Source organism: Ursus americanus, chromosome 9, assembly GCF_024610735.1.
Source record: "Ursus americanus isolate L20-20 chromosome 9, mUrsAme1.1.p, whole genome shotgun sequence".
In the NCBI taxonomy this organism is placed as follows: domain Eukaryota; kingdom Metazoa; phylum Chordata; class Mammalia; order Carnivora; family Ursidae; genus Ursus; species Ursus americanus.
Genome location: NC_142135.1, coordinates 42,859,913 through 42,873,304, shown reverse-complemented (window position 1 = coordinate 42,873,304; position 13,392 = coordinate 42,859,913).

The window sequence follows — 13,392 nt, the reverse complement described above, 5'->3', positions numbered from 1 at the left end:
GAGTCAGATCCGGCAGAGGGTGGGCGGTGGACTCAGCAGCAGTTGCCAGCTGATGGTGGTAAATTCAGCCAGGTAAATTGCAGCACCAGGACTCAATTGAGTCTTTACAAATGAAAGCAGGATCTTTGAGAATGTCTTGGGGGTACTAGAGAACAGGTTTCAGTCTTGGGGAAAGGAACTGGCAAGAACCAGGAAAGTTAAACATGTCTGAGCAAATGGGCTGGTTTCTTGATAGCACATTGTCCCCACCAGGGAATTAGAACCACAACCAGAAAACTGAAGCCGGTTTGAATCTTGGGTTTGTGTCTTTGGGCAACAAATGCTTCTCTGTATCTATCCTGTATAAGAATTTTTAAATGAGGGGCACCTGGGTGGCATAGCAGTTAAGCGTCTGACTTTGGCTCAGGGCGTGATCCCGGCGTTATGGGATCGAGCCCCACATCAGGCTCCTCCGCTATGAGCCTGCTTCTTCCTCTCCCACTCCCCCTGCTTGTGTTCCTTCTCTCACTGGCTGCCTCTATCTCTGTCGAATAAATAAATAAAATCTTAAAAAAAAAAAAAGAATTTTTAAATGAAGATTATTACTAATGAATGCTGAATTCCTAGCACTGAGCCTGGCTCCTGGTAGGCATTGAATAGGTGAGCACTCTACATTTGCTGTAGGTTACAGGGTGATACAGATGAACTGCCTTCAGCCTAGTAAAGCTGAGGGGTCATGTACCACTCCTAGAGCCATGACAAGTGAGCCAGTTACTCGGACGCCTTAGTGCAAGGCCTGCAAAGATCCCTTTTGACCAATTGCCCATAGGTCTATCTATTCCATATTGCCAATCTGGATGTCAAGTGTCTGAGATCAGGTCTGCTCCCAAAACAGAACCCTGGGATAAAGTGTCCATATTCCAGTGATCAGATCCAAGAGGGAGTGCCAATCAGGGTATCAGGAAGCTCTAGACATAGATATGAGAGAAAGTCCTAAAGCAGGGGCAGTGGTAGTGACACTGAAGTCCTGAACTGAGCTATAAGACCCACTAGGGCAGAAGTTGTGATATCTGTCTCAGCAGTAGCAGATTCCATCCCAAGACAGCAATAGTTCCTCACTAGTACTGATGCTGGTGGAAGCTCAGCTAGCAAGTGTCTTTTAGAAGCTGGGGAAGGAAGAGGCTCTAACTCTCATTGGACAGACGTTTGGCTTCATGGCTCATTGGGCACAGTAAAGACACAGGACTCCACAGATTTGTTTAGATAAAGGGAATGTCCTTTGGCTCAGTTGTGGGAACTATTTTGGATCTCAAGGGGGAATTGGGTAAGCAATGTAACAACAGTGATAAGACAGCTTATTTCAACTGCACAGCAGCAATTGTCCTTGTTGAGTTGTGCTCACCAGTGTTGAGGATTCTAGAGAAACATGTGTTTGGCAAAACTGAGGGAACCACTTGGGTCACATAGAACTGAGACTTCCCATGGAAGAGCATTCTGAAGGTCTTTGGGAAAATACATGTTCACTAGTAAGCCCGTTAATTTATAAACTTCAAGAAAATAGGGATAATGCCTCCTTTGACTCTACATCCATAGGCATACCTCAAATACCTAGTATGGTGACTAGCTTGATGAAGGGTCCAATAGACTAAGGATCATTTTCAAGCATTACTACGTTTCTGAGATTCTATTTATTTATTTATTTAGAATGTGCATGTGAGCGGGGGAGGAGTAAAGAGAGAGGGAGAGAGCGAATCTCAGGCAGACTCCATGCTGAGTGTGGAACCCGATGTGGGGTTCGATTTTATGACCCTGGGATCAAGACCTGAGCTTAAAGCAAGAGTTGGACACTTAACCAACTGAGCCACCCAGGCACCCCTAATATATTGGTTTTCAAATGCCCTGGGGGACTTTAACTGCAGGTTATCCGTTCAGGGATCTATTAAATAACTAGAATATCAGAAAATTGGACAAAACCATAATGTTGTAGAAATTAGAGGGGAATTGCAACCCAACCCAAAAGGCAGACAGTATTTCTTAGAAGCCATACTTAATTATTTGACCCAAAGTAATAGGTTGTCTAAAGCTACTGCACAGATTTGGAGCTGAGGAGTGTTTTCACTTGAAATTCTTTTGTCTGATCTGATGAAGCCTTGTATTCCCCACAATGAAGAAGCGAAGCTGTTGTTTGATGGATCTAAGAGAGCAATATGGGTTTATGGTATATAAAGGTGCAGGTGGCAGAAGTTTAAAATGAAGAAACTTACCCCCTGTATTATAATTTTTTCAAAATGGTCACATTCTAAAACTTTAAGAGTTAAAAAGATCTCTGTTTTAGACAATTTTCCCACTGCTGTCTTTTATGAGGGCTTCTAAAATAATATTTTCTCCCTTAGAGAAAAACACAAACTTTCCAAATTAATTTAAGCTTTATTGTTCATCACCTTTGGCACATCATGTAGCAAATCTTATACTAAAATCAGCTTGTGGAGCATTAGTACAATCCACAGAATCCTCTTGGAGGAAAAAAAATATTTAAAGAAATATCCCAGGGCATAACATGCAAAACCACTTTCCACTAATCAAAGAATCATTGCGGACTTGGCTGACAATCCTCTAATAAATTATCTTCATTGTTGCTCAGAAACTTATATGCTCTGTGAATACAGCACATTCCATATTATCTAAAATTCAGTATTGAGGTTTGAGGCTGTTTTTAGTCGAGCAAGGGAATGAAAGATGACTTTTCACTTAATTCCCATGCCCTGCAACATGCCCCTAGCAAAATTGTTGACCTTTCTGTGTTTACATTCGTAGAACAGAAACCCTAACTTGATTAATAAGGATGCAAAAAGAATTAGCTTGAGTTTGTGATTAATTCAGCTGCATCAACTTACTTTGCATACACTAACTAAACCAGAGGAGTTTAGATAGCCTGATCTCTATATTTATTTCATTTAATACAAATTGACTGAGATTTCTAAAATATGTGCACTTGACTTTTTTCTAAATAGAAAATTTATCCATATCCTGGTAAATACGGGTTTTGTATTGAAGATTGAGGATATTAAGTAGATTATATCACCAAGAAACCACTGTTTTCTGTTATTTTATTTTTAAAACTTAAATAAGAGATTTTCTTATCTATGGTCATGATACTTAAGGAAAATCACTATGTGGATCACTTGATCTACTCATAGATATAACCTGATATTACTCTGAAATGAACTGTAGAGCCAGGGTAAGTATTTCGGAGGACATATTTTGAACAAATACTTGGCAACCGGTATTATTTGCATATGATGAAAATGATAAGATCTTGTTTTTTAGAAATCAAGCAACCTCCTACAAAAGGAAAGCTTGGGAGAACATCTATACCTAGGTGAGCCAAACCTGTTAAGTCCATGACTGTACGCAAAACCCGTCAGGACATGAGACCTCAGAACTTGGGGAGGATACCATCATGCCGTACAACTGCTAAAACCATCTTCTGGTTCAGTGCTTCTCTCTGAGAATAGTGTAGAAGAGCAACAGTATTGTCAGTGCCTGAACTATTTTTGCGAGAACTGTCTTCATAAAGAAAGCAAGATGTTAGAAAAATATTTCTAGGACAATATTATTTATGCCCTGTTTCATTACACTCCCTTGGTTTCAAATGATTCTTCTTTCAAAGAAGCTCAAAATCCTACAAATATAATCCATATTGTTGAATTGGACTACAGAACAATCATTTAAAGATGCTGTCTGGCCATTCATTCATTCCCTTATTTAACAAACATCGCCTGAGAAGTAAGGAGGCGAGTAAAAGGAAGGAAGACCCTCAAGATGCTCACAGGTTGCTGTTTGGAAAGAGCCACTCAGGAAAGTAAACTGATGAGGAATGTAGGTCTGGTTCTTGGGTTTGTAAGTCCAGGAATTCTATTTTTCAGTGTATCCATAGGTAATGCGACTCAGGAGGACAAATGCATGAGACATATCATAACGAAAGAAAGAAAGAAAGAAAGAAAGAAAGAAAGAAAGAAAGAAAGAAAGAAAGAAAGAAAGAAAAAGAATCTTGAAAGCAGCAAAAGGAAAGTGACTCATCACATACAAGGGCGCTCCCATAAGATTCTCAGAAGACTTCTCTGAGAAGACATTGCAAGCCAGGAGGGAGTGGGATGATATATTCAAAGTGTAAAAGAAAAAGAAAAAATCCCAATAATAACAACAAACCTGTCAACCAAGAACACTCTATTGGGCAAAATTGTCCTTCAAAAAATGAAGGACAATTAAAGATCTTCCCAGATTAAAAAAAAAAAAAGAAAAAAGCTGAGTGAGTTCATCACCCCACTAGGCGTGCCTTACAAGAATTGCTACAGGGAGTCCTCCAAGTTGAAATGAAAGGATGCTAGGCAGCAACATGAAAGGGTATGAAATATAAAGCTCTCTAGTAAAGGTGCATTTATAGACAAATACAGAAGACTCCCGTAACACCAATGGTGCTGCATAATCATTTTCAATTTAGGTATAGAATTTAAAGGTTAAAAAACACAAATATGTAACTATAAAACTATGTTAATGGATACAAAACATTAAATAGCTATAATTTGTGACGATAACATACTATGGTGGAGGGAGATGAAAAGGAGTGAGTTTTCATGTGACTGAAGTTAAGTTGTTGTCAATTTAAAATAGATTGTTATAACTACAAGATATTTTGCATAATCTGCATGGTAGCCACAAAGAAAACACCTTTAGATGTCATGCAAAAGAAAATGAGAAAGGAATTTAATATGTCATTACAAAAAAAATCAATAAAACACAAAGGGAGGCAACAAGAGAGAGGAAAAGCATAAAATAACTAGAAATTACAGAAACCAATGAACAGAATAGCAATATAAGGTCCTTTCCTGCCACTAACTACTTTAAATATAAACAGTTTAAACTCTTCAAATGAAGAACATAGAATAGATGAATGGATGAAAAAATAAGTTCCCGCCATATGCTGTCTGAGAGACTCACTTTAGGTATAATGACATTCACAGGCTGACAGTGAAAGAATGGAAAAAGATATTCCATGCAAATAGTAACCAAAACAAAGTAGGGATGGATGTACTTATATCAGACAAAATCAGTCAAAAGCTTTTACAAGAGACAAAATAGGACTTTATATAATCATATATAATCAACTCACGAGGAAGATAAAACACATGTAAATATATTTACACCTCGCAGCAGAGTGCCCAAATGAATGAAGCAAATACTGACAGAATTGAAGGGGGGTAGAGAGAGCAACAAATAACAGTAGGAGACTTCAATGCTCTACTTTTAATAGTGGGTAGATTAGTCAGACAGATCAATAAGGAAACAGAGGACTTGAACAACACTATAGACCAATTGGTCCTAATAGACAAGTACAACATCCCACCTAACGAGAGCAGAATATTCTTCTCAAGCACATAGAGAATATTATCCATGATAGATCACACATTCAGCCACAAAAATAAAATAATTACCACCTCTTTTCTGCCCCGTAGCTACAGCGGGAGAATCTCCAGTCCACTCCAACTGGAAATACACGAGAGAAAGGAATTCTGGAAAATAAAGTTCAGTCTAGTCAAGAGGGCTCATCACACTCATCTTTTAAGTCTATAGAGTTACATAGTTTGTTCTCTTCTTTTCTCAACTTACATATTCTTCTGGTACCTCATCCTTCTCCTTGACTTCTAAGTGAATATTCCCCAATTTTATACACCCAACTTAGCTGACTTGTCTTTTGAGCTATACGCTTCGACATGCAAGATGACCCTGGACATCACCTTGATATTTCACATGACTCTCAGCTTGTTCAAAATGAATTCATCTCCCTCCTCTTTGCATATTTCTCATTCCGATTAAGGGTACCATTAATTACCTAGCACCCAAATCAGAAATCTTTTAGTCATTCTATATAGCTTTCCCTCTTAGATACCTATGACTAGTAAATACTCATTTCCATGTGTTCTATGTATTTTACATTACTACTCCTATTTCTCAGTTCAAGCCATTATCATCTCACACATAAATCATTGCAACCATCTCTCATCACCCAATACCCTCTCCCCATCCCCTATCATCCTCCATGCTCTAAGTCTGGAAATCTGATCATATTACTCCCTTGTTTAAAATCCTTCACTTGTTCCCTTTAACCTAGAGGATGAAATCCAAACTTTGTGTAGCATAAAAGATTCTCGAAGATCTGATCATGGCTTACCTTTGGAATTCTGTTTTCTATTATCCTGCTGTAGCTCTTATGTTTGCTCCCTTCTATAAGACTCAAAACTGGGCCTATTTTATGAGTCCTTCTGTGGAAATTCTTTTTCTGGACCTGGCTTTCTTCTCTGTTAGTGGAATGGGTAGGATGTGAGCCTTTAACTCCCCGTGGTTGCATTCTCTACCCTTTGGGAAACCCCCTGTATAGTGAAAAAGACTCACAAAATGTAAAACAAAGCAGAGATTAGAGACCGAAAGAAAGAAAGATGGAGAAACAGAATCCTAATAGAAGTTCTGTCCCTGGATCCCATTGTCCCAAAGGTTACCTTTGCTTTTAAGTCAACAGGTTTCCTTTTTATGTTTAAGTTCATTTGAGCTATATTTCTGTCTCTTGCAAAAAAGGAGCACTGACTCATACAATCCCCCCACACACACTTAATGTTTAGTCATACCACACCGCATTCACAATGCCCCGTGTCTCTGTGCCTTTGCACACAACGTTCCTCCTCGTGTTTTGTGGATGAACTGGAGGATTATCCTTCAAGACTCTGAACATCACTTCTTACCAAATTCTCTCTTGATCCCTTCAGATTAAGCTTACCATTAAGCTCTGAGGGCCTAAATTTAGCTATAGAATTTACCACCCTGTATTTATTTATGTATTTCCCTTTTTAGGTGGTGACATTTTTAGGAAAGGGACCTTGCCTTATTCATTTTGTATAATATGTCATCAATCACAATGAGATAGAGAAAGTGTTCAACTCATATTTGTTAAATGATGGATGATTTCATGATTTATGCTCACTATTTTGGAGAGGGATCATTTTTGTGCTCAGAGAAAAGTCTTACTGATTTTGGGATAGTACTTTTTGAAACTCCCTATTTTATCATTTCATTTATGCTCTATCTGAGCAAAGAAAAAAACCAAATGCTATTGTTCCTATTTTATAAAAGGTATAAATAAATCAGTTTATAGAATTTTTCAAAAATATAAGTTAACAAAAGAAATGGGACTAAAACTGAAAGGAGATCTCCTTTAGGACTTGGATTTCTGGGCACTGTAAAGGAAGATTGATATTAACATGCAGCAATCCAGCGGAGACTCAGCCAAGTCTTGAGGCAAAGTTTTCAGAATAAATACCCTTGTGATTATCAGCTTCACAAGGTATGTATAAATGCCTAAGAGTTAAGCTTCACATTCATTTTTCTCAAAGATTAACAATGATAAGTAAGCATACCTCTGCGCAATCGTTCAAAGAAAGCTCTGTAGCATCCCAATTTTGGTCAGTTTCCTGATATTTAAAACAAAACTCTAAGTTAGTCCATGTGAAATTGCATCAGACAGCCTCTGTATTTTATTTTCAAATTCTGTCGTACTGTTCACTGCAATAGATCCAAAGAAATCATTTTGGTGATTTAATGCTATTTATTGTACTTGAGATTAATTAATCTCCAAATTGATAAATGTGTATAATTTTAGTCAACTAGATTGAGATTAAATACTAATAAACTATATAATTTAACTCTAATAACAACATTCTTACATTTTAAAGCATGCCTGAAGATATTTTTGGCCTGGTAATACAATACAGTGCTGAGTTCAATGGAATTATAATAGAAAACTTTTCTCATTGAACTGCAGAAAAGCCCTGAATCAAACCAGTACCCCCCTCTCATCTGTAGTCAACCACCACCTTTTAAGGTTTTTAGCTAAAATAAAGATCTAGGTTCTTCAGATTTTAATCCCAAAGGCAGAGATGACCAGTTGAATCAATGAACCCTGATTCTTTTCTATAGGAAAGCTGGAAATCTTATTGGGAAATTCTTTACAAAACATAATGTTGGAGGAGGACTTCTTCCTTTCTGATCTTCCTTTTCTCCAACTACAAATTCTCAGAAGAGAACTATAGCAGAGCTGACTGTTCTTACGCTTTTTAACTGGGCTACTGCAGCTCAGAAGAGGTGGTTTTTTCTTTCTTTCTCTCTTATCACTTTTCTTTTCTCCTCTTTTTTTTTTTTTTTAATGTATGTGAAATGTCAGTGAGCTAAAAAGAGTTGAGCGAGCACAATTTCTTCATTTGATATTCTTGCCTTTGGCCAACCACTTCTATTTTTCTCTTTCAGGAAGTGCTGGAGGAGTTGAAGAAGAGTGAGTCAAATTTAAGAGCCCTCAAGAAGAAACGGAGACCAGATCTTTATGTCTTTAATATTTTCCAGCAGTGATAGAACCACATGATAAAGAAATAGATACTGGTAGTAATTTTGTACTAGTGAAGGTGATGGAGTACTGAGGGAAAAATCCCACTCAGAATATTATGTTGTGAGTCATGCAGATTGGCTTTAAGTTGTATGAGGGCAAAGAGGGTTCCAAAGGATCTGTAAATAGAAAAATGAATCTTGTTTTTTTTTTTTTTTTTTTCTTAGCCATTTCCAAAGCTGTTGTTTTATGTACTGATTTATTCTCAGGGGTCATTGCTAAGACTAGCTCATAGTGGACGCCCAGTAATTTTATGTCGAATGATTTCTTATTGAAGACAGGAACTGTATCTATATCTATATATATATATTATATAAAAAATAATGTTTTACTTGAATCTTAGTCACAGAACAGAATGAAAGAGCAATATAATAATAATTATTTTATTATAATTATCAAGTGTGCCTTCAATTTGTAATTGTAATGTGCATTGTAATGTGCATATATTACTGGGTATTTCTTCATAATAATAGGGCTTTCCAGAAGTCTCAGTTAATTTCTTAGGAAAAAAGTGAATGATCAGCAAGCATCTGTTATCAGTACTCCAAAATTTGATAACATAATGATGTCATATTAGTGGTAATGTTAGTTTTGTTTGCAAAATAAACTTATTTTAAATAACATAGCTACAGAAAAAGCATTTAAAAGTTTTCCCCCAAAAACCTAACTATCCAGAAAGAAATATTTTAAGTTTGCTGCAGTAGTGAGAAGTCAGTTGTGAAATGAAGCATTTCCTGTATTTTATTTCTTCCTATAAGTAAATTTTAAAAATTGCTTTATTAATATAAATAATTATCCACACTCGACTGGCAAATCCTGATTTAAAAATATTATAATGTTGGATATGATAGAGAATAACTTTAGGATCTTTAAATATTTGGGATGAACTAAAAAAACTGGATAGGTCCTAAGTGACAAGAGTGAGTCCGTGTTTTTGGACCTCAGGTTTATGCGGCTAAGACGAGGCAGACTATGTGGCATGGATCCGTGACTTGCGAGATAGCAACCTACCGCTTTCTGAAAGCTGGACAGTAAAAAACTGTCCAAGACAGAAAATATGCTTTTAGTATACAGCCTCTGGGTTTGAAGAAGCTTCTGTTTTGTCTATCTAATCAAATGTTCTTAAACTTTAATTAACAGAGAATAGGAGAGGGATGGGATGTCGACCGCAGATAATGTTAATGCGTTGTAAGATGGAATCGTAGGAGCAGCCAAGACATTTATTGAAATGAAGTATTTAGTTTCAAAGCAGTCTACATTGATGTTCTGTTATAACAATGTTATTTTGACTGTACCAGATGATGGATGAAGATGCGGTTATCTGGTCTGATGGATGTGGTCTCGCAAAGGTGCAATGCTCTGTGCTTTCTTATTGAATAATTGAACTTGAATTTTCCCCGAGAGAATAACTAGACACTGCATTTTCAACTAATTTACTATCTTGAAAATATCTATTTAGTTGGCAACATAATCAGTTACTTTATTATCAAATAAATAATTTTGTATAATTGGTAGCATAATAATAGAATTTGTCAGCAGTTTGTCTATGATGATGGTGCCATGTGAGAGTACATAGGGATCTGTTATCTACTGGATTGTGTCCTCCAAAATTTTTATGTTGGAGCCCTAACCCCCAAGATGACTGTGTTTGGAGATAGGTCCTTTAAGGAAGTAATTAAGAAATAATGAGGTCATAAGGGTGGGGCCCTAATCCAAAGAACTGTGTTCATAAAAGAAGGCAAAAAGACACCAGGAGTGTGCATGCATGGAGGAAAGGCAGTGAGAAGGCAGCCATCTGCAAACCAGGAATAGAGGGCTCACCAGAAACCAACCCTGTTGGCAACTTGATCTTGTACTTCCAGCCTCCAGAACTGTGAGAAAATAAATTTCTGTTGTTTAAGTCACCAAGTCTATGGTATTCTGTTATGGTAGCCTTCGTAAACTGCTGCATGGGGTCTTATGAGATATCAACTTCAGGGTGTTGCCTACAGCTTCAACTCTTCTTGGTTTCCCTGAGTACCTAGTTCTGGACTTACCACAAGGATAACCTTCTTGAGCTTCTTGAGCTCTGTTTTCTAGTGACGCCATCTTTGATTTAGTAAATTCCATGCTTGCTACCACAATAAACATAAAAAAATTTTTATTGTGGTAAAATATGCATAATATAAATTTTACCATTTGAGCTATTTCTAAGTGTACAATTTTATGGCATTACATATATCCACACTGTTGTACAACCATTACTTACACAACCATCCCCACCATACTACCATCTGTCTCCAGAACTTTTTCATTTTTTCTGACTGAAACTCTATAACTCCTACATTCTCTGTCCCCTCACCCCTTAGGAAACATCATTCTGTTGCCTCTCTTTATGAATTTGACTATTCTAGGTATCTCATATCAGTGGAATCATTCAATATTCATCATTTTGTGATGGCTTATTTCACTTAGTATAATGTCTTCAAGGCCCATCTATGCTATAGCATGTATCAGATTCCTCTGTTATAAGGCTGAATAATATTCCATTGTGTATATATATCATCTTATATATGTGTGTGTTTTATATATAATATAGTAAAATAAAATATATTGTATATAATATATTATGCTTAACTATTCATCCTTCCATAGATACTAGGTTGCTTCCACCTTTTGACAATTGTGAATAATACTGCTATGAATACTATGAATAGTACTGCTATGAATAATGAACAAATATCTGTTCAAGTCCCTGCTTTCAGTTCTTTTGCATACATATTCAGAAGTAGAATTACTGGATCATATAGTAATTATATTTTGATTTTTTTGAGGAGCCATCATACTGTTTTCCACAATGCCCGTACCATTTTACATTCCCACCAACAATGCACAAGGATCCAAATTTCAACATATCCTAAACAATGTTTGTTGTTTTCTTATTTTTTTTATAATATCTATCCTAATGGGTATAGAGTAATATCTCATTATGGTTTTTATTTACATTTTCTTAATTTTTAGTGATATTGAGCATCTTTTCATACACTGGCTGAGAATTTGTATATCCTCTTTGGAGAAATGTCTACTCAAGTCCTTTACCCAGTTTTTTCCATTGGATTGCTTGCTTATGGTTGAGTTATAGGAGTTCTTTATACACTGTGGATACCAGTGCTTTATCAGATATATGGTTTGCAAAACTCACTTCCATTCTGTGGGCTGTATTTTTACTTTGTTTATAATGTCTTTTGATGTACAAAGGATTTTAACTTAGTCCAATTTATTTTTTGTTGTTGCTTATGCTTTGAGTTTCATGACTGATAAATCATCACGAAATCCACAGTCATAAGGCTTTTCCCTTATGTTTTCTTTAAAATTTTATAATTTCAGGTCTTACTTTTGGGTTTTTGAGCCATTTTGAGTTAATATTTATATATGGTATAAGAGAAGTCCAACTTTATTCTTCTGCATGTGGATATCCAGCTTTCCCAATACCATTTGTTTAAGACTGTCCTTTCCCCATTTGAGGGGTTTGGCAATCTCACTGAAAATCTTTTAACCATGAGTGAGGGTTTATTTCTGGGATCTCTATTCTATTCCATCGGTCCATATGTCTGTCTCATTGCCAGTACCAGTCTTTTGATTACTTAGGTTTGCAGTAATTTTTGAAATCAGGATTGTGAAGCCCCCAGCTTTGCTTTTTTTCAAGGTTGTTTTGGCTATTAAGGGTCCTTTAATATTCCATATAAATTTTAGAATGAATTTTTCAAGTTCTGCAAAAAAAAAAAAAAACCTAATTGACATTTTGATAAGGATTACATTGAACTTGTAGATAATTTTGGGTAGTATTGACATCTTAACAATATTAAGTCTTCCAATCTATAAACACAGGATATCTTTCCTTTTCTGTCTTCATTTCCTTCAGAAATACTTTATAGTTTTCAGTGTACGAGTCTTCTGTCTTTTTAAGTAAATTTTTAAGCATTTTATTCTCTTCGATGCTACTATAAATGTAATTGTTCTCTTAATTCCCTTTTCAGATTGTTCACTGTTACTGTATAGAAACACAACTGATTTTTGTGTATTGATTTTGATTTTTGTATGTTTATAAGTAAATGCTGAATTCATTTACTATTTCGAACACTTTTTGTGAACCTGTGGAGTTTCTGTATGTAAGATCATACCATCTATGAATGGAGATGATTTTACTTTTTTCTTTCCATTTTGGGCTCCTTCTATTTCTTAGCTGTTTGCTCTGGCTAGGACTTCTAGGACTATGTTAAGTAGAAATGGCAAAAGTGGGCATCCCTGTCTTATTCTGTTTTTAGAGGAAAAGATTTTAGTCTCATCATTGAGTGTGATGTTAGCTGTGGGTTTGTCACATATGGTCTTTATTATGTTGAGGTAATTTCCTTCCAATATTTCCCCCTTCCACTTTCATTTATCTACTTTTCAATACATTTAAATCCTTGAGGTGTACAGCATCACACGGTTTCTATATCCAATGGTCTTAGGAGGAAGGTTGCTTGGGAGCTTGGCATGAACCATGCCAGTGTTTCAACCCTATAGCTGCTTCGTATACAGGTCTGGGGTTGGGGTCTAGGGTAGAGTTTAGGTCAACTGGAAGGCAGGGAGGCACTAACAAACTAGAGGCAGAGGCTATTTACCAGCCAGTATGGACTATTTCACTATTTTAACAACTGGTATTGTCATACCAGTGGTCCAGCTAAGTATCAGTCTTCTTCTCGTGTACCATAACCTATTCTAAAGAGTCACACACAATATTATATGGACCTCTTTTAAATAGTCTTAAATGTGAGAGTCAAAATAATGACATCTTCTCATAAAAGGTAGAACATATATTAGCTTCGTTTTGGTTTATTTACTACTTCAGACTGATCATATTTACTAACGATACTGCATAATATTTAAAAATTGCTTACTAAAGTAAC